Genomic DNA, 20,391 nt, shown 5'->3' with positions numbered 1-20,391 from the left:
TCCTGTTCAACCTGTATATGCTCCCAATGAGCCAAATAATGAGAAAGAACCAAATTGCTTACCACAGCTATGCAGACGACACACAGATCTACTTAGCCCTATCACCTAACGATTACAGCCCCATTGACTCCCTGTGCCAATGCATTGATGAAGTCAACAGTTGGATGTGCCAAAACTTTCTTAAACAAAGACAAAACTGAAGTCATTGCGTTTGGAAACAAAGATGAAGTTCTCAAGGTGAACGCATACCTTCACTCTAGGGGTCAAACAACTAAACATCAAGTCAGGAATCTTGGTGTGACACTAGAGTCAGACCTTAGTTTCAGTAGTCATGTCAAAGCAATAACTAAATCAGCATATTATCATCTGAAAAATATTGCAAGAATTAGATGCTTTGTTTCCAGACAAGACTTAGAGAAACTTGTGCATGCTTTCATCACCAGCAGGGTGGATTATTGTAATGGACTCCTTACTGGCCTTCCCAAAAAGACCATAAGACAGTTGCAGCTCATACAGAACCAGAACATATGAACACATCACACCAGTCCTCAGGTCTTTACACTGGCTCCCAGATAGATTTAGGATTGATTTTAAAGTATTAGTACTGGTATATAAATCATTCAATGGCCTAGGACCTCAATACATTGCAGATATGCTCACTGAATATAAACCCAACAGATCACTCAGATCATTAGGATCATATCAGCTAAAAATACCAAGGGTTCACTCTAAGCATGGCGAGTCCGCTTTTAGCTATTATGCTGGAACCAGCTTCCAGAAGAGATCAGATGTGCTCCTACAGTAGTCACATTCAAATCCAGACTCAAAACACATCTTTTTAGCTATGCATTTACTGAATGAGCACTGTGCCACTGTTCGTCTGACTGTTTGTACTGTACTGTATTTTATTTTATTTTCTAAACTGTTTTAATTATTATTATTCTTCTTTTTATTATTTTAATTTCTTCTATGTAAAACACTTTGAATTGCCATTGTGTATGAAATGTGCTATATAAATAAACTTGCCTTGCCTTACTGATGTTATTTGTTAGTGGAATTTTATATATTTTGTCCAGCCCAAGCATACCTATAGGCATAGGTGTATTAAACAAATTGATAACAGGGAGAATATGTAAGTAATAATTCACCTCTATAGCAGATTCAAAGTGATCAAGGGCTTAGGACGTTCCAATTCACCCGATTGCAAGGGTTCCACCAGTACTGGGCACTTGTACAACGACAAGCAATGACTTACATCCGAGTTAATGAGATGGAGAGACGTTAGCAAGGGAAAGGGCATAAAAAAGTGAAGTGGAATGCAGTCCAAGCTGCCACTTTGTCTATTGTTTGCCTTCTAAAGTGTCATCATGACCTAAATGGAACCTCATAAGTGATTCATTGCTCTTCATAGGCAACAACTCCCTTAAAATCCCTCAAGCACACCATATACATTGTAGTACTCACATGAAGTACACAAGAGACTCAACTAACAAAGTTTCATGTTAGCATACTAATAAGCTCAACAACTCGATACTTTAATACCATCCTGGAGGGCTATCATCTGACAGCTCTCCAACCCTAGTCAAACACACCTGAACTAGCTAATCAAAGTGTTCAGGATTACTTGAAAATAACAGGCAGGTGTGATGGAGCAGGGTTGGAACTGACATCTGCAGAAAAAATAAAAAAACTAATTTGACACTAGACACAGTCTAGCATAAACTCTATGAATGAAAATGAGCACAGCACGTTCAAAGAGTCATGTTTCAGTTTCTTATATTTTGCGTTTCTCAGAAATGAAAACTTGCCAATAGTAGCATCAACTTAGATATTGTATTAAACACATTTTGTACTATTTGATAAGTCTATTTCTGTTAACACTTTACAATAAGGCTCCATTTATTAACATTAGATATGGCGGAAAATCAATGCCAAAAAGAACCGAGCGCACATACTGTATGCTGGCGCGCGTGGTAAATTACTAATTCGTACGAATTCATACATCCTCACTCGTACGAATTTGTTCGATTTTTGGTAAATCTTACATATTTTACGAGTTTCCCAATTCGTATGAATTCGTACGAATGACCTACCCCTGACCCCGCCCCTAAACCTACCCATCACTGGGGTTTAGACAAATTGTACGAATTCACTCGTACGAATTAGCCACCTCGTACCGACTCTTACGAATTCGTACTAATTGGTCGTGAGATAGCGTTGAAAAGATCTGATATTGCCATTCTCAAATAGGCCTTTGTGCAAGTACATTTATTTTGTCATTTAAACACTAATGATATGTTAGTAAGTTGGTCTATAACTGGCGATGGCCTCCACTGCAATTCAGAATCAGAGTTGTCGGATTTACAACATGTAGCTAACTTTTATCCACTTCTCCTGAAAGACATGAAAGTAAGTGAGCAGTGAACTAGGAAAAGAATAGAGTGCACTTTATAATTAAATACACAGCATGTATCTATTATCAATAAAACACATTGTCATTTTATAGCTATTTGAAATGATTAGTATTGCCACTTCCATAGACATCACTGTATGTTTTACAAACTTTTTTTTTCTAGTACTATTTGCATTTATATAAAATAAACACTGAACAGTTGATCGATGGTTGTGATTCATGACAGGTGAGCATGTCCGTCTCTGGCTCAGCGCCAGCCCAAGCACAAACGCAGATTTGACTTTAGCAGTTGATGACGTGCCACAATGAACGCTCTAACCACACCGGTGTGACCGTATCATCGCATCATTATAAAAATATTATTCATGTTTCAAAATATGAGGGGTTACGTGTATAACCCCTCTGACTCACAGCACACCTGTTTGTGGCAGTGGTTGTACAGTACTGTGTCACTGGATCGGTTTAATCGGGCCATTAGGCCGTCGGACCACCGAACGAGTCCGGTGCAAATGTATTTTGTGTTACATGACATGAATTATTTGAGGAAGAAAGAGGGACTGGAAATGTTTCTCTGTGTGTTGTACATGAGTTCCACAAGTTCCATGAGTTTCAGTGGCTTTATCAAAATGGTGGGGACCAAATCAACTTTGGCAAAAAGTGTTGGGATCATGCAAATTATGTATTCTACTAAATATTTTTTTCCTTTTATATATTATTTAGTTTTACTGTTTAAATTAGAATATATTTACTACAATTTTGCAGTAAAAAAAAGAAGAATACAAGGCATTTTTTGCTTTATGGAAACTATGAATGATATAGATAATTTAGATAATATAGAACATTTTAATTGTAATTGTAATTTTGACAAGCATCCGGTTTAAGCACAATGCATATTTGTTTTTATCAGTATACAAATAATTTTGCAATTGCTACAGATATAGATATTGGCTTCTCTGCGCAACTCTACTGAATTCTGTAAATAATCTCATCGGGAGTGCATGTGACTTCTAAAACGTTGCCTGCAGTAAGGGGGTAGTTTACAAGATTTTGGAACAGAGCACATTTATGCCTCAATTCAAAGCAACATCAAAAGAAAAGCTATACTTCAATGGCTTCCTGTTTAAGAACAAATCAGCTAGCAGTGCACAACAACTTTCACATCCTGCCTCAACTTACATCAGTTCCTTCTTTTGAATTGTTTCTCCTAGGTTAATGTATCCTTTCCTTCCCATTTGTTACTGATGCATTAATGACTAAGTGCAATAAGTGAAACATCATCCTTCATGCAATAATTGCGATATAAAGCAAAGGGCAGCTACAAAGAGATGAAGCGCTTGTTGGTTTCAAAGATAAATTCACCTCACTGATCTGACAAGGAGGATCTTCAGGACAGTGTTTGATTGTTCTCTACCCTGGCACAGGGTTTTTTGTGAGTAGGGTAGGTAAAAGTTATTGCCTGTAAGCAATTAAACAGCTCCCTGGTGGAAAATAATACGACACGCTTTTATTCTCATAACGTGAAGGCAGCAACTGTAAGAGGAGGGGATGAGCTTTGTCCTCATAAAGCATGACCTAAAACCTTATAAAGAGAAAACTTGTAAAAATATATAGAGATTGAAAGCAACATATTAGAAGATATATGTCACTAAACTGCTACTTCAACAAAGCAGATACATTTGCTTGCAACCCAGTAGGGATAAAGTGTAAGGGTTAGGGTTGAGGTGTAGGGACAAGTGATTTCCCAATAAGGCAGCATCCATTTATGATTTTAATAAATATAATCATTTACACTGAATATGTTGTTATTTTATAATGCACTGTCTATAATATCTGTCACTATTTGCACCAAGTATAAATAGCTAACAGCCATATATATATATACTTAGTGTAAATAGGATTTAATATTTACACTTGGTGTAAATAGCATTTAACATTATTTCCACTTAGTGCAAAGAACATACCTTTTGCATTTACACTTAGTGTAAATAGCATTTATTGCAGCTTGTGATGGACTTTGATTCATCATGTGGCTTTCTCTTTACCACTTGTGTTTATTGCTAATCATGTATGTGGTTTCACCACTATTTCTGCCGAGGGAGAAACAAATAACCACACATCCAGGCAACTTCTAAAATTGGGGGCTTCCATAATGATAGTCAAGATCACGAGACATTTTACAATCTTAATAAAACAATATTTATCAAAATTTAGATTAAAATATGTAAAATATGTAAGTTATCACTGTAACACCACACACTTGAATAAAGTGTGACATAAAATTGTCATAAATGTAGCAACATTAGTACAAATTAATAGTAGAGAATGAACTCATCATGCACCCCAGATCAACCATCACCTGGAACAACCTTCACACACAAAAAGTAGTTCAAATATAATTCTTATTTTTCTTAAAGAGGCGACGTCCATTGTCCATTAACACCACAGACATAAAGTTGAGGGATACTTTTGATTAAATTGTACATGTTAAATCAAATCTATATTCATAGACACATTCCCCTGAGGGAAAGTGCTTAGTTTGCGAGTGCGTATCTAAAGTGAAATGGAATGCACTCTCAAGATTTGAAACAGAGCTAACACTGCCAAAGTTAAACAAAACGGGTCTCAGAGAAATCCAGGTGCAGAGAGTCCTGTTGCACAGCAGGATAAACATTTGTTTACTGTCACCACTCACTGTGTACTCTGTTCTTTTCACACCATAAAAATATATATTAGTAAACCACTCTCCAGTGACAGTTGCTTTGAAGGAGCTTAGTAGGGAACAGGTCAAGGAGTGGACAAAAGGTTTAGGAAAGTAAGAGGGCTAACAGGTGGGGGTGACAGCTCTACTGCGCCATTATGAACAATCTGTGTGCCCTGCCTTCTTAGCCCCCAGCTGTTTAGTTTGCTCATGAAATGTGGATATGACCCAGCAAGCTGTGCTTCTTTGCAAGCATTGGTCTCTGTGTGGCAACAACAACTTTAATGCTCCGTGATATCCCATCAACATCGCATTCGTCAGCATGTGGCACATGGATATGTGGACAGAGTACAGCGATAATTGGGAGGGGGTATGCAGAAGTGGATGGAATAGATAAGAGGGCATATGGGGGGTTTCTGTATATTAATCATGTGTTTTGCCTGCCCCCTCCATCATTTATTCATGACAGCTGCTCCTCCCTCAGTGCCTGCAGAGAATGTGAGGATAATATAGAAAACATCATATGCTGCAGTGAAAAGCAGCATTCTGAAGTGGAGTTGTTTCCCGTGAAGCACAAACTCTTTTAAGCCAGCCATCCAGACCCAAGGGGAGACATTAGCAATCATCGGAACTGCATTTATCTACTGGTGACATTCATCCACTGCTCCAGTTTACTGAGATCTTTTTTGTTTTTGTTTTTTGCCTCAAGATGCCAATTGACACAGTTAACCTGTAATTACCATAAAGTGCCGCAGTGCATGGTAGGAATCGATATCAGGTGAATATGATTTTTGCCAAGTAGCAAGTTCCTTATTTTTTTACTGGTTTAAATATTCAAATATTCAAACAAGCATAGTTATAATTCTACCCCTAAAATTCAAATGCACCATTTACAAGGAAATTATGTTAAAAATGCATAAATAAAAAATAAATATATATATTTTTACATTTTATAAATGAAATAAATAAGAAATGGAAGAAAAATAGTACTCTGTTTTATGTCAAGTAAATTTACTTGATTTATGTACATCAGTTCCACATTTGCATATATAAAACACATTTTCCTCGGTTTAATTCAATAATTCGTAATAATTTTACTGTAAATATAAATATAATATAAGTGAAAAAATAATGTAAAAACTTAGTGACTTAAGTAATCTCGAAGTGATTTTATATGTGTCTGACAATATAATTAAGCTATTGTGTTCTAGCTATATATATATATAGCGTCTGTGGAAGGCATAGGACCATAAAATGTTCGTCCAATCATTGAATTTGGTCCGAATGAAATTATACAATGCCCTACCTGCCTGTCACTGTATGTATTTTCATACCTCCGCACACCCTGCTTGCGCAGACATCACACGTCATCAGCGTGCAGAGTTAGACAGACGTCAGTCACCGAGCACCACAACCGAAACAGCAGCCACCTTTTACAGTTCATCCTGAACCAAAACAACAAGCGTATGCTGCGTTCACGCCAGAACTATACTGTCATTTGGAAGAGATGGAATCCCATTATGTTGTACTCGGAGCGGTTTGTGACTCGAATTTATTTGTTTGAATGAGCTGTGCCGGTAAACTTGACAACCGCACCACTGCGGTGGTCCGCCAAAACAAATTTTTTGTATGGGAATGCTGTTTTACATGAATATTATGACACGAGTGAAGCACAAAGCTTTGTTTACAAAATAAATAATAGGTTAGCAATTAAATGTTACATCGCAGCCATGGAAACATGGGATTCATGACGAATGAGAGAGTTGTGCGTGAGCCCATAAGCTTGTCGGCTTTGAATTCTGGTTTGCGATCTGGTCACCCGATTATCAGCGAATTTAACAATATTCCATTAGTTATTCCATATAGAAAGCTTGAATTGTCTACTTTTAAACAAAACAATTCAAAACGAAAAGAAACCGACTAGCCTACTCTCTGCCTCTGTAGGCTAATCCGTATGAAATGTGCATTTCTCTCTATAGGCGCATTCACTGCGAAGATGACGAGTCAGCATCGTCAAACTTCATCTTTGCAGCCCGACACTGACACAGAAAACACTAGTTTATTAATAAACAATTAAAATGTCTCCTTCCTATATTTGACACATTCATAATCATTACTTTTGCCGGTTCTATGTGCTACCATAGTACTTTTCAGAAAATGTGTTTTTTCAATGGTATATACACTCACCTAAAGGATTATTAGGAACACCATACTAATACTGTGTTTGACACCCTTTCGCCTTCAGAACTGCCTTAATTCTGCGTGGCATTGATTCAACAAGGTGCTGAAAGCATTCTTTAGAAATGTTGGCCCATATTGATAGGATAGCATCTTGCAGTTGATGGAGATTTGTGGGATGCACATCCAGGGCACGAAGCTCCCGTTCCACCACATCCCAAAGATGCTCTATTGGGTTGAGATCTGGTGACTGTGGGGGCCATTTTAGTACAGTGAACTCATTGTCATGTTCAAGAAACCAATTTGAAATGATTCGAGCTTTGTGACATGGTGCATTATCCTGTTGGAAGTAGCCATCAGAGGATGGGTACATGGTGGTCATAAAGGGATGGACATGGTCAGAAACAATGCTCAGGTAGGCCGTGGCATTTAAACGATGCCCAATTGGCACTAAGAGGCCTAAAGTGTGCCAAGAAAATATCCCCCACACCATTACACCACCACCAGCAGCCTGCACAGTGGTAACAAGGCATGATGGATCCATGTTCTCATTCTGTTTACGCCAAATTCTGACTCTACCATCTGAATGTCTCAACAGAAATCGAGACTCATCAGACCAGGCAACATTTTTCCAGTCTTCAACTGTCCAATTTTGGTGAGCTTGTGCAAATTGTAGCCTCTTTTTCCTATTTGTAGTGGAGATGAGTGGTACCCGGTGGGGTCTTCTGCTGTTGTAGCCCATCCGCCTCAAGGTTGTGCGTGTTGTGGCTTCACAAATGCTTTGCTGCATACCTCGGTTGTAACGAGTGGTTATTTCAGTCAAAGTTGCTCTTCTATCAGCTTGAATCAGTCGGCCCATTCTCCTCTGACCTCTAGCATCAACAAGGCATTTTCGCCCACAGGACTGCCACATACTGGATGTTTTTCCCTTTTCACACCATTCTTTGTAAACCCTAGAAATGGTTGTGCGTGAAAATCCCAGTAACTGAGCAGATTGTGAAATACTCAGACCGGCCCGTCTGGCACCAACAACCATGCCACGCTCAAAATTGCTTAAATCACCTTTCTTTCCCATTCTGACATTCAGTTTGGAGTTCAGGAGATTGTCTTGACCAGGACCACACCCCTAAATACATTGAAGCAACTGCCATGTGATTGGTTGATTAGATAATTGCATTAATGAGAAATTGAACAGGTGTTCGTAATAATCCTTTAGGTGAGTGTATCTAGACATTGGTGGTACATGGTTTTATCTGTGTAAGTGCAAAAAAGGGTCAACAGTGATGGAAGCTAAGGTGGGTTTCTCACTCAAGAGCCAGCACTTGGCTGTCAAGTCTTGCTTTGGAGAATGAAGCCCAATTGCATCTGGCATCAACAAATAAAAAAGTCATGCTTCAGGTTTTCGCGCTCTACAAACAACTCCCACAAGATGACTGCTGAGTTCAAGCTCTGCATAAGCAAGTGTGCTATTTTTTTTTCCTCTCCAAGATTCACACAAATAAATTGGTCTTGACTCTTTTGAATGACCCCTGACTTGGTGGGACAGCTTTGTGGACATCGCTTTAAACTCCATTTTTCCCTTTACATCCATCGCACTGGCATTTCTCCAGCGTTTGGATAGATGACTTTGAATGAGTGTTACTCTGTCAGAAGGGGGCTGATCCCCAGTTCCCAGAGTGGTGACCCCATATCAGACTGTAGTGACTGTATGGCAGCTGAAAGAAAATACATAGCTAAAGTTAAAAACATTGTACCAACGACTTATGAATGAGTGGTGGGGCATGGGTACTGTTTGGGAGGATTTCTGGCTGGTTGCTTAGTCACTCTTAAATGACTACCCAGAATTCTCTGTCAGCTTTCTCTTGTCTTCCTCTGCCCTATCTTCATTTACTTATTCCATCGCTTTCTCTCTGATCTATTACAGTGAATAAAAAAATACTATTAATAAAAAAAAAACAAAAAAAAACAAACAATGTTATTAATCTGTGTCATTAATTATTTTGCAATTATTTTGTATTTACAACAAATGTAAATTGTCAGTGTTAGTTAAACCTCTTCGGTCCTATTCGCCCCGGAAAGAATCTTTCTTCCACATTAAAAAAATAAGGTGGATACTTTGGCAAGACGACATCCCAAATATACAATGCATATGTTGTATGTAGTGGTAGTGTGATACGATTTTGAAACTATTCCTCTGCAGGTGTTTTTTTGCTGGCTTTAAGATATGTAAAGACAAGTCTTGTTTTTAAGAGTTCTTGGAAAAATTGCTAAAGGTTGTTAATAAATGTAGGCTCTATGCAAACGAAGTGTAAGACATACGATGAGGGATTATTAAACTCTTTATTAATTAATGCCATGATAATTGGATATCAGAAACAATTCATCTTAAAAATAAAACATGATTAAATCATTATCATTAGTGGGGTGAAATAGTTGAGATCAGCATGTTGGAGCATCAGGATCAGACAGGCGTGAAACTTCACATCAATCACAGCTCTGAACCCTTTAAACCTGTCAACAGCTCCCACCGCTCATTAGTATCAATTATCAAAAAAGCTTATGAATAAGGGGTGGGGGCATTGGTGCTGTTTTCGAGGATTTCTGGGTGGTTGCTCAATCGCTCTCAAATGACTTCCCATAATTCTCTGTCAGTTTCCTCTCATCTTCCTCTGCCCTATCTTCATTAACTTATTCCATTGCTTTCTCTCTGATCTATTAATATTAATCATGTCTCTCTGTGTGTGTGTGTGTGTGTGTGTGTGTGTGTTTCTGTTGTTTATTATTTATCTTCTTATATGCAGTGTGCTTCTATGATGACCCATGTCTGTTCTCAGACCATTTGGAGATATTATAGCCAGGTAGATCAACAAATAAACCAAACATTTCTTTATTAATTAATGGCATATTGAAGTATTTAGACAAGAACATAATTTAAAAATAGGTTATTAACTGATCAAATTGATGTAATCAAATTAATGAAGAACATAATAACAAAGTAGATTTGCTTGTTTGCTCAAAATTCACTTCTATTGCTAAACAGTTAAGGTGCCCTCCCCACGTCTCTAAGATATTTTGGACTGTAAATGTGACCCTGGACCACAAAACCAGTCACATGGGTCACAATTTTGACATTTTTGATATGGATATATCATATGAAAGCTGAATACATAAGCTTCCCATTGATGTATGGTTTGTAAGGATAGTACAATATTTGGCCGAGATACAACTATTTGGAAATCTGGAATCTGAGGGTGCCAAAAAATCAAAACATTGAGAAAATCGCCTTTAAACTTTTTCATTTATGTTCGTGATTGTGCTGCATTCACTCACAAAAATAAATGTTTTATATATTTACGGTAGGAAATTTACAAAATATCTTCTTGGAACATGATCTTTACTTAATATCCTTATGATTTTTGGCATAAAAGAAAAATTGATAATTTTGACCCATACAATGTATTGTTGGCTATTGCCACAAATATACCCGTGCTACTTGTGACTGGTTTTGTGGTCCAGGCTCACATATAGCCTGAGTTTATCCTTTTGAGGCAGCTGTAGAACAGATGTGTGTGAAATTTAAAATACATATGGTTTAAAATCTACATATGTGCATTTTGTGCAATAGTAATAATGACTCTTGACTAAGCAAACAGTACTAAGACCTATATTATATTTGCAGCTGTGCAGCACAAGTAACACAATCTAGATTGTTTTTTTGACGGGTGGTCACCTATATCTCAGGGTAGCATAAATGACAGCACAGAAATAAAGAGAAGAAACATATTCATGACTGTGATATTGACAGAAAGGTAGTAGGAGTGGAGTAGATGCAAAACAATATCAGTGAGAGAGAGATGCTGGTTCTGTGAAAGATAAAATACATGCCAGAATGGCTTCCCCCCCCTCTCTCTCTCTCTCTCTCTCTCTCTCTCTCTCTCTCTCTGAGAGATGGGCTGTGTGAAGGAGTCGGGGGAGCTAATCAAATTCAAATCCCCTTTCCAAAAAAAAGCCAAGTGGATCTTAAAACGAGGCTGGTGGTCCCAAGCTAATTACATTAACAAAAAAAAACAAAAAAAAAAAAAAAAACCCTTCTCTTGGCAGTTGATAATAGGTGTGATCAGGGGCGTCATGCAAGCCAAAATTCTGGGGGGGCACAATCTGAGACGTTGCAAAATGTTTCTGACGGGTGATATGGATCATAGGAGGGGTCAGGGGGTTTCTCCCCCTGAAAATTTTTAAATTCTGGCTGCTAAACATACCATTTCAATGCAGTTTGGGAGGGACAGAAATACCTTAACGGAGCTAGCAGCAACCCTCCTCTATCTGAGGACTAAGTTAAAGTATCTATTTTGTAAGTTTATGTAAAAGACAGGTTGATGAAAGAACTGTAAGCTCAAATTCAAAAGCTTTTGAAGTCTACTTCATTAAAGCATGTTTACACACACACTTACTGTACACTTAGGCTACACATGATTTTAAAAACAATACCATTGCAGTTTTTATGTTATGAATACATAAAGGTACATTAAAGGTACATAAAGGTGGCACATAAAGGTGCTGAGGTCTGACTTTGTGGTGCTCTGAAATTAAGTTATTTTAATATTAATATGTGATGAAGGACTTTGAAAGAAGTTTGACAGATTTCAGTGCTGAATAAGGTTAACACTACCCCTTTTATTTGAAAATGGTTAATATTGTAACATTACTTTAGTAAAATCATTGAAATACTGTAGTTACACTGCTCATTATTATGTTTCAAAGCCGATCAGATAACGTTACTATGGCTTTGTATGGCAGTAACGTTTGCCAACTAGTTTACGGTTAGACTAGGCTAGCTATCGATAACGTTACACTGACACAACTTAAGTTAATGCTCTGAATTCGCAGCTAATATCAAATCCATAACTTTTTGATCAAGTTAAAATTTCCAGGTCAACCACAAATAATCCCACTACCTTTTAATATCATCCGATAACTAATTCAATGCCGATTTGTTGCTTTGCCCACTTACCACTTCAAGACCATCTGTAAAACATTGCCAGCTCAACGTGCGTTCCTATCGAAAGACGCGCGTAGCGCTCTAGATTTGATATACACAGACACCATATTAGGAAAAAGGGGCGGGCTGATGCTGACCGATTTATTACACACCCAGAAGAATACATTTGAGTCGTTATAGGCTCTGGTATATTATGGAGCATAATAGGAATAAAGTTCTTAAAAAAAAATATCAGGGAGGAAAAATCTGAGGGGGCACGTGCCCCCTCACTTTGAATGGGCATGACGCCACTGGGTGTGATGCTCTATGGGAACGTAGCAGGTGTTTATCTGACATATTAATCTGAGTCTAAGCATCTTTTATAACATGAGGCACTGGTTGAGCTGGTGACTGCTTGTTCCTTGTCTTCTGGAGTGTCAGTGTGGCTTTGGTTACTTTTTTCTGCATGTTGCAGGGGTTAAACATTTTCTTGATGAAATGTTAAGATATGGACATTGGCGGCTGGTGCTTTTCATGAGTGGGGAAGTACAGCTATCATGTATTATTATAGCAAATATGTATCAATATGTGTTTTGTCTGTTTGTGTATCTGCAATGCTGCTCCTAAAAGTGACAGTGAAAATGTATATTTTTTTTAATACTTACAAATTGCAGTATGCAAAAAATAAATAAAAAAAATAACAGGTATATGAACCTGTTATACAGAATTGCGCTTAATTGTATTTAATGTGCAATTTTAGTGTATTTCTAACCATACAATTATGCAGTTGCAAATAATATTAAATAAAATAAAATGCCACATACGTGTTCATAAATAGAGAGTACACTCATATTACTATGTTTCTTAATAAACTGAAGTACACTTTTAAAAAGTACACATTGTAATAATGTTCTACAGTAGGTATTCGCATTGGTAGAATGCTGTACAGTATACAGTACATTCAAATCATCAGTTCTCTTGCACATACCCACAAGGACTAATCCACTGGGATTTAAGGTTGTTTTCACACACAGTTACATTTTTGTTTTTGTTAAGAGTGTTTTTTTTGTTGTTGTTGTTTGTTTTGTTTTTAAGTGAATATCCAGAGGTCTAAAGACTGGCCTTTACCTTAATCAACACTATTACATAATTAAAGGTTAATAATTAATAAGACTGTATACTATACTAGAATGGTCTATATATTTATTCATTGTATTTTCCACATGGAAATGTTCACTGTCACCATAAATTTAAATATGAATGGTAAAAGTTAACCACAATAGCCTGACAATAGATATTGTGATTATTTGCTGCACTTTTTTTTCTATTTAATTTTATTTATTAGAACTTCGAAAATATAATTCTTGCAAATTTCTTTACATTGTATATATATATATATATATATATATATATATATATATATATATATATATATACAGTATATATATATATATATATATATATATATATATATATATATATATATATATATATATATATATATATATATATATAAAATATTTACTTGCATTATGTGTTTACTTGCATTATCTAAAAGTAGAATCATTTTATAATTGTGCTCTCAAATATTACCCTATCTTAAGAAGCCAATATTAACCAACTTAAGAAGCAATGCATTTTTATAAACTCAGAATGTCATAACCTTAAAATATTTAATAATAAAAATTAAAAATCAATACTTGGCTTCAGTTATGCAACTCAGCACAGTAACAATACTCTACTGTATTGATTGTTACCAATAAATATGTCATAGTTATGATGGACCCTCAACCTCAAGACCTCAGAGTCATGCTATGTGATGAAATTTTGATGTCTTTAATTTTGTTGATACTGTAGATGATTGTGATGTGTGTTATAGTGAAAAGCTGCTGTGAGTGCAGTGTGATTTCTCTTTTCACTTCACTGCTGCAGATATGTTCTGATGAAAAATGTATGATTGCGCAAGTTTCTTTACAAAAACTTGGATGGGGTGCTGCATCCTCTGACTGCTACAGTATGGTGTTAAAACTGAGTCTATAGCTACTGAGTCTATAGCTAAAAGGCGTTATTTTCTACACATCATTTAACCCTCTGGGGTCTAAGGTGTTTTTGGGGTCCTTGAGGTGTTTTGACATGCCCTGACATTTGTGCTTTTTTCAGTTGCTTATAAACATATTAATGGCAAAGGTGTACAAAGGTGTGGCAAAGGTACACTCTATTTAGCACAAACAGGGCTAATATGTGAGCAACATACATGTACATGTTTATATTTTTGAGAGAATAATGTTTATGCATGGTTATTGAAAAAGCTAAAAATTAAAGTTTCTGAAAGAAGGCCACAAAACACATACTAAATATGTGCCCACAAGACTTTTGACTAGTGGATGTTCTGAAAATCATCCTGCCTAATCATTCACATAAAACAATACATTGATTTAAATTTTGTAAGACACTTTTTGTTTGGAAAGGCAATATGCGTGGAGGCGTGAATGATCATGAATAATGCTGTAATTCACACCTGAGAAGACAATGACCTGCATAATGAGCCTTTCATTCAGGTGTGTCACTGAGAGGGTGACAAAATAGTAGATGTGTTCATGTAAAAATAACATGTTTACTAATGTAAGTGTGAGTGTGAATGAACAGCACAGATGTGCTCTGTTGTTTACTACAGCTGTAGTAAACAACAGAGTGCATATGTGCCGTTCATTCATTCACACACAGACAGGCGATTCACATTTAACCCTTTAGGCGCCAAGGTTTTTTTGAAAAAATGCTGGATTTTGACATCACAATTTCAAAAGCTTGTGGCTTGAAAGGGCTTAAAGATAGAGATCTACTGTAAATTAGAAAAATGTTGGGGATGACTGAAAGTTTATGTGGGGTGTAAATATACTCATCTAATTTGCATATTATGACGTCATCAGGGGGCGGCCCTCTTGAATTTCATAATATTCAGGAAATAGTAGATATTGAACTGATGTTTGAACTTATTTGCATATTTGTTTTTTTTGGGTTTTTTTTTTTTTATCCTCATTCCAAATGATGAGAAAAGAGGAAACCAACAATAACAGGAGAAAGTACTAAATTATTACTATACTATATAGTAGTAAAACGCATGTGAACAGTAGCCTACTTTTTGATCAGTTCATCAGTAATATTCAGGAAATAGTAGATATTGAATTGATGTTGGAATTTATTTACATGCTTTTTTTTTAATCCTCATTCCAAATGATCGGAAAAGAGGAAACCAACAATAAAATAGGAGAAAGTACTAAATTATTACTATATTACAATACTTTAGTAGTAAAACACATGTGAACAGTAGCCTACTTTTTGATCAGTTCATCTATTTGTTCTACCCCTGCTGCCTTTACCTCTAGCAACAGCTCTCCTATGTACACTAAGACCACGTCCACCCCTGCCACCCCCAAATGGTCAAAATGATCTGTTTGTGCTTCGTGAACACTTGCGCCTTGCGCGGCGGCACCATTGCGCGACAAAGTTGTACCGGGAGAGGCGCGGGCAGCACCATTGCGCGGCAAAGATGTACTGGGAGAAGCGCGCGCGGCGCAGCAAAGATGTACCGGGAGAAGCACGGGCGGCACCATTGCGCGGCAAAGATGTACCAGGAGAAGCGCGATCATTAGACGGCCGATCGTCATTTCCAAAAGGCAAATATTCCCCTTCAGAGTCAGAATTGGCGAATAACATTTGCAACACATCCTCACGGTACAAGTTTTTATTAGCCATTTGACGATTTTCTCTCACAAATCTCACAATTTACTCAGACGCTCTGAACTGAACTGCTTCCGCATCAATGACACGATCGCTCACTTGCTCTGCTGTTTCCTCCAACACTTTGAATAGGAACATGATGTCATTTTGGTCTTGAATCGAAGTATTACATGTCTGCCATCTAGTGGTAGGGAATACAAATGAGATATTACACCATATTAGGATCTACAGCCTGTTTTATTAAGTATGACGTCTTGTCGCAATTTTGCGACTTTGGCGCTTAGAGGGTTAAACAGTCTTTTTGCGGTTTACAGACACTATTCCATATCGCGATTAGATCAAAGCACTTAAGAATAAAGTTACTATTCAGTTACTAAAGTTACACTTACTATTCACAATCCTCAGCTGGATCTGTTGCTCCTCGAAGTGAAACTAAACCAGCACTTCTGAGGTAAATTCTCCAGGATTATTATTACGATAGTATTATTCCTCACAGCGTAGCAAGATGATATAAAGTATATGATTCTTATTAAACTTGATGTGTTTTATTGAGTTGATGTGGGCGGTGACATGTTTGCATGGATTGCCTCAGATCATTTGCATTTGAATAGTGCGTGCTCTCCGTGGGCGTGTTCACATTAACAGATAATGAGCTGAAATGAGAACGACTGACATCTCTCTCTTTTCATACAGATTACATAAACAGAGAATATTTGTTTTCATTTTGAATTAGATAATTTAGAAGTACACACTTAAATGATTATAAAGATATATAGCTCATGCCTGGGTGCCTAGTATTTGCTGAGTTTTGTGTAAGTTTAGAGACAAGCTCCAGAAAAAAAAAAGTTCAAAGAGACGCAGAGGCAGAAAGCACACCCTGTTTATTTTCTTTATTTTACAAAAGCACAATGTTTTGTTTCGATTGTAAGTGGACACATAAAAAAGTAGACATTTTATAGTTTATTTTTTCATATTTCTTATGTCTGTATGACCATAAATGACAGAGTATTTTAAGTCTATTTTGCTGTTATGTGAAAAAAAAGAAAAAAAAGAGCAAAACGCGTTTGCCGACCCCAGAGGGTTAAAGGGTAAACTGTGACAGGAATCAAATTACAAGAAAATGAAATATATATATATATATATATATATATATATATATATATATATATATATATATATATATATATATATATATATATATATTATATATTATAAAGTAACACATGAGTAGAAACTGAAAGTATTCTATGGTTAGACTGTGAAGATACAATAACAAAATTGAAGTGTAGAGATGATATTTTCAAAGTAGTAATGCTAAGCAATCACATAATGTCAAAATTGGCCCTTACTTTACTTGTACATTTTTCTGGTCTTATTGTGTATTATTTGCTTTTCCAGAGAAAAATAATGTCTTTGTAAACTTTAATCAAAATGTAAATTTACTTTCCATTTTCACCCACTTTTCACCATTCAATCAGTTTCTAAATTGGCACAATCAAGTCACATTACAGAAGTGAAATTGGAGGTGAATATCATATCAGGTTGGCTTTACCATCTCCAACACAGCAATTCCCACTGGAACCTGAATTCAGTTTTACAGAGACCAAAATGAAAAGTTTTACATTGGCAGGAAGATATGTTTCTGTTATACAAATCATACATTGAGAATTGGCAGCTGAAAGACTGTGAGGGGAAACAGGGTCACAATAAAAGGCTGTAGTAAGCGTTTTCCACACGTCAGTTATGTATATGCTGATTGGATTTTGGAGTGTTGCTGTAAATGCAAAGCACAAAGCAAATTAAGCATGGTTACCTTTTTTTTTTTGTGTGTTCTGTTACACTGTAATTATACATTTAAGTAGTGAGTAATATTAAGTAACTACATGTACTTACTTTATGGTAAGGATTAGGGTTTGCTTTAGGGTTAGTTGCATGTAATTATGCATATTTTATAGTTATTACAATAGTAACTACATGTAACATAACAATGACACTGTAAAATAAAGTGTTACCTTAAGCACTTTAAAAAAAAAGTATTCTCACCCTTTTGATACTATAAGAAATATAATCTTCTATAGCAATACTCCGTATTAATAGCTTTGCAACAAAACTTCACTTGGAGAATTAAGCTTAACAGTGACAGTGAAGGCCATGAAATCAGCTTTTATTTGTTTGTGCTCACTGACTGAACATGCAAATTAAATTTGGGCTTAGACTTGAAAGCATTGATATGTTTTTCTTTAATGAGCCTGTTTTTGATTAAATGTACCAAAATGCATACACACACACACATTGGGCTTTCATGTTCCCTTTCAAAAGCTACACTCAGTGCTGCGCTGAGTCAGCACTAATGGGAACACCTTTGTGTGTGACCGGCTGTGAATTATGTGTGCGAACACGCCAATGAATTTGGCCGTGAACTTTGGAATTTTATTGAAAGGATAGCCCCTTGAGATGTAACATCTCATTTTCAAGGGGGTCCTAAGAACATGAGCAAAACATACAGCACAAATAATAATAATAATAATAATAATAATAATAATACAACACAAAACTAAACAACTTTACAAGAACAAAACTACAAAAAAAGAAAAGAAAAGAAATGCTCAACCTGCTTCCTGTACCAACAAATCAGTTGGGATACAAAATCTCAACATCATACATTATCAATATAGAACCAAATGGTAACAAAAAATCCTTGAATTTATCTAAAAAAAAAAAAAAAAAAAAAAAAAAAAAGGAAAGAAAAGAAAAAAATATCAAAAATCAAATCAAAAACATGAACAAGTTATTTTAAGATAAGAAAATAAAGATAGCCTAAAGCGATAAAGGGAGGTAATAGATCTCAAAGAAACAGGAAGATTATTCCAGTCAGAAGGGGCTTTATACTGAAATGACCTACGTCCGGCTACACTGAAAATTTTAGGAACAAGAAAAAAAGGATATTGCGTATGCCTAAGTGAGTAAGATGATCTATATGGAATCAAAATTTCATTCAAATAAAAAGGACAAACAAATAAAAAGGACAAACAAAAATAAACAGAAACCAATGGAAATGTCTTCTAGATTTAAGATGCAACCAATTAAGCAATTCATACATATGACAATGATGAGTGCAATATGGACACCTTAACACAAATCTGCACAAAGAATTGTAAACAACATTAAGAGGCTTAAGATGAATATCGTGGGTATTTTGATAAACAATATCACCATAATCAATAAGAGGTAATATTAACTGAGAAACAATTATTTTCCTGTCCTGAAATGTAAAACAATTAATTGAACGATAAAGTGAACATAGGCAATAATATGTTCTATTAACAATAGAATCTATATGGGGCTTAAAAGAAAGTTCAGAGTCAATCCAAAGGCCAAGATATTTAAATGAATCAACATTCTCAAGAGATAAGCCATCATCAAAAATAATATTCAAATCAAAAGTGTTAGAATGACAATGACGTGTCCCAAAAATCATGCAACAAGATTTCCTCTTATTTAACATAAGCATATTGTTATGACACCATTTTTGAACCAAATTAAAATCGGATTGTAAAGAGTTCTGAATTTGAAACAGATCAGAGTTAGTGTTGTAAATTACAGTGTCATCAGCATAAAGATGTACAGAACAATTTGAGCATAACTGAGGTAAATCATTAATAAAGATAGAGAAAAGCAGTGGTCCAAGAGTGGAACCTTGTGGAACACCTTTTTCAACAATTACATAATCTGACTGATAACCCTGGAAAACACATTGACGTCTATTATGAAGATAAGCATTAAACCAAAGGAGAGCATTTCTATTTAAACCAATAGAATACAATTTGTCAAGAAGAAGATAATGATTGACCATATCAAAAGCCTTAGAAAAATCAATGAAAATGGCACCTGTTGCTTGGCCTTTGTCAAAGGATAAAAACACATCATTTGTGAATTTTAGAAGAGCAGTTGTAGTAGAAAAATTAGGTCTGAAACCTGACTGTACCAGAGATAGAATATTTAATGAATTAATAAACGATGATAATTGATTAAAAATTAGTTTCTCAAAATTTTTTGCAATAGAGCAAATAATAGAAATTGGACGATAATTATTGACACTACATGAATACATGAAATTGACAGTCTCCACTTTTAAACAAAGGAGTAACTCTTGCACATTTCCATATGGACGGAACAGAACAAGTAGACAATGATAAATTAAATAAATCTGCAAGAGGATACATTAATACATGAGCAGCGGATTTAACAAATTTAGCTTCTAAACCATCAGGACCAGCACTGCTATTTGTTTTTAGATTGCATATAACATAGTAAACGTCGACAGGCATAATCTTCTTAAAGGAAAACGAACCGTTTGCAGTAATTGAATTTAAAGAAGCATCAGTA

General features: G+C 35.9%; 1 protein-coding gene across 2 annotated transcripts in view; it reads left to right on the top strand.

Moving 5' to 3' along the window:
- grid1b (glutamate receptor, ionotropic, delta 1b) overlaps positions 1–20,391 on the top strand; it is a 462,710-nt gene that overhangs the window by 78,421 nt on the left and 363,898 nt on the right. The window lies entirely within an intron of this gene.

Source organism: Abramis brama, assembly GCF_963993115.1.
Source record: "Abramis brama genome assembly, chromosome: 14".
NCBI lineage: Eukaryota > Metazoa > Chordata > Actinopteri > Cypriniformes > Leuciscidae > Abramis > Abramis brama.
The sequence above is the reverse complement of the archived record's forward strand: the minus strand, read 5'-3'. Positions and strand labels throughout refer to the sequence as shown.